Raw genomic sequence first — 2,500 nt, 5'->3', positions numbered from 1 at the left:
GACTCGTTGGCTGCTCTCAAGGAGAGGGTCTATGTCGACTCTGGTTTTTCTTCAAAATGCACAAGTCTTTCGCCTTTTACTAAAGACTTCCGTGGAGAGGAACGTCCGAGAGTTTAAGTTATTTTTGGTGGGCTTTGCTGTATGGCTGCGCCCTTTGAGTGTGTCAAATGTCAAGCAGCTGTCCGTCACGGCTCAGAGGTGCGCTTAGATCACCTGGGGGCGGAGGTGATCGGCAGCAGCCTTTGTTATGCGCACTTCAGAAACATGGCACCACAACAAGTAACTTGTGCGCCAAGATCTTGAGTTGGCCCAAGACACTGGCAGGCCATCGCTTCTCGGCCTTTTGGCTAAGATCAAGTGTAGTATCTGTTCTTATCAGTTTAATATCTGATATGTCCTCTATATGGGGATTAAATATTAAATGCATTTTGGAGCAGTGGGCGGTGAAACCTGGGGCTTGCTCTCTTCACTCCTTGCATTGACCTGGTATTGCAGTGCCACCAGGAACGGTGCACCGTTCTCTTTTTTTCTGTGAAAACCAAAGCAAGGCTGAAACTGGAAGGACATTAACGTGTGCCCGTGCGTCAACGTAATTGCAAGCCCACGTTTCTTGTAAGGAAGCAGCAGTGTCAAAGCGTGCTGCAGTGTAAAAGTGTGCTGCAGTGTAAAAGCTTACAGCACCTGGTATTCCCAGGCAGTCTCCCATCCAAGTACTAACCAGGCCCGACCCTGCTTAGCTTCCGAGATCAGACGAGATCGGGCGTGCTCAGGGTGGTGTGGCCGTAAGCCGACGGGCAGGTGACACAGACTCCTTTTATAGACCAGGCAAGGCCCCCTGCTCGTGGAGGGGCTCAAAAGTCAGCCTTCCGAACACACTGCACTTGAGCCTTTATCGCCACTACCTGCTACACTCTATTCCAGTATTTGGAAGCTACACCGAGATGGGTAAGCTGCTGTTGGTGCCGTCAGGTCCAGTTGTTGCTGAATCTATAGGAAATGACAGCCAGGTATGCCAGTGAAAAGGTCGAGTGTTTCCTCTCCAATGTGTGCTGGAGGTTGAAGTTGAACACAGCACAGCATTAACGAGCACCTGAGTCAAGGCATTGGACTCTGGGACTATCCATTTCCTGCACCATCGGCCAAAGAGCTGTGTCTGGGAACCGCCACCCAGTGCTGGGCAAGTACACCTCATACTTACCTGGCAGGGGAGACACCGTGATCAAGAAGGTGGTTCACCCAGGGCGAGGCTCAGCCATTGCACTCTGGTTGTGCTGACCCCTGCAAATTCCCCAAACGTGGGAATCTTGACTGCATAATTTCTGCTGGTGGGGTACTGCGTCCGCGCTCTCCCCCGATGACGTAGTTGTAAGCAAAGGTCAGCCGCCCAAAGTTCCGCCTTGTGTGCCCATCTCCAGGCTTCTCACGTGCTCGCAGAGCGACATCCCCAGTCTTTCCAAGTTGCTGGGAATGGGATGGTTGTGGGTGTTGTCTTTTAGCTCTAAGGAAATGTCATGCTCCCTTTCCCGGCTCTTTGTAGGAGAACTGGATTGATGGAGATGGATCCATGGCCATCATGCCAAGGGTTAATACTTTGGCGCTTGTTCCGTCCACTCCTGTACATTGACCTGATATTGAAGCGATGCCAGGAGCAGCTCACCATTTGAGAAGCCCGGAGGAGCTGGGAAACGGCCCGGCAGTTTGTACTGCTCGGTGTGACACAGAGCTGCTTTGCTCATGCACTCACATCTACCACTAAACCTTGGAGGTGTGCCACAGCCTCAGCGATTGATAGAAAACTGCAGCACACAACCAACAGTAAGAATGCGCTTCCAAACATGCAGTCAAATGTGGGCGGTTGATTGGCCGGCAAACCAAAAACGTTGAAGAAAGGCTGTCCCAAGGTGGCCGGCCGGGCCGACCGAGACTGTGGTGACTCCGGCGGATAGACTCGTTGGCTGCTCTCAAGGAGAGGGTCTATGTCGACTCTGGTTTTTCTTCAAAATGCACAAGTCTTTCGCCTTTTACTAAAGACTTCCGTGGAGAGGAACGTCCGAGAGTATAAGTTATTTTTGGTGGGCTTTGCTGTATGGCTGCGCCCTTTGAGTGTGTCAAATGTCAAGCAGCTGTCCGTCACGGCTCAGAGGTGCGCTTAGATCACCTGGGGGCGGAGGTGATCGGCAGCAGCCTTTGTTATGCGCACTTCAGAAACATGGCACCACAACAAGTAACTTGTGCGCCAAGATCTTGAGTTGGCCCAAGACACTGGCGGGCCATCGCTTCTCGGCCTTTTGGCTAAGATCAAGTGTAGTATCTGTTCTTATCAGTTTAATATCTGATATGTCCTCTATATGGGGATTAAATATTAAATGCATTTTTGAGCAGTGGGCGGTGAAACCTGGGGCTTGCTCTCTTCACTCCTTGCATTGACCTGGTATTGCAGTGCCACCAGGAACGGTGCACCGTTCTCTTTTTTTCTGTGAAAACCAAAGCAAGGCTGAAA

At 51.2% G+C, this 2,500-nt stretch overlaps 6 non-coding genes across 6 annotated transcripts; 5 read left to right on the top strand and 1 right to left on the bottom strand.

Annotated features, from left to right (window-relative positions):
- The first annotated feature begins 35 nt into the window (after window positions 1–35).
- On the top strand, window positions 36–148 carry LOC131474645 (U5 spliceosomal RNA). Its single transcript, XR_009242401.1, has one exon. It is a non-coding gene; the product is annotated as a U5 spliceosomal RNA (small nuclear RNA).
- A 179-nt stretch (window positions 149–327) lies between these two features.
- Window positions 328–520, top strand: LOC131474622 (U2 spliceosomal RNA). The gene has a single exon (XR_009242381.1). It is a non-coding gene; the product is annotated as a U2 spliceosomal RNA (small nuclear RNA).
- Window positions 521–669: 149 nt separating this feature from the next.
- Window positions 670–788, bottom strand: LOC131474636 (5S ribosomal RNA). The gene has a single exon (XR_009242392.1). It is a non-coding gene; the product is annotated as a 5S ribosomal RNA (ribosomal RNA).
- A 402-nt stretch (window positions 789–1,190) lies between these two features.
- Window positions 1,191–1,354, top strand: LOC131474568 (U1 spliceosomal RNA). The gene has a single exon (XR_009242329.1). It is a non-coding gene; the product is annotated as a U1 spliceosomal RNA (small nuclear RNA).
- A 626-nt stretch (window positions 1,355–1,980) lies between these two features.
- Window positions 1,981–2,093, top strand: LOC131474676 (U5 spliceosomal RNA). Its single transcript, XR_009242431.1, has one exon. It is a non-coding gene; the product is annotated as a U5 spliceosomal RNA (small nuclear RNA).
- Window positions 2,094–2,272: 179 nt separating this feature from the next.
- LOC131474611 (U2 spliceosomal RNA) lies at window positions 2,273–2,465 on the top strand. Its single transcript, XR_009242371.1, has one exon. It is a non-coding gene; the product is annotated as a U2 spliceosomal RNA (small nuclear RNA).
- The last annotated feature ends 35 nt before the right edge of the window (window positions 2,466–2,500 follow it).

This window comes from Solea solea, chromosome 15 (assembly GCF_958295425.1).
Source record: "Solea solea chromosome 15, fSolSol10.1, whole genome shotgun sequence".
Taxonomy (NCBI): Eukaryota; Metazoa; Chordata; class Actinopteri; order Pleuronectiformes; family Soleidae; genus Solea; species Solea solea.
This window is presented reverse-complemented; position numbering and strand designations above follow the sequence as displayed.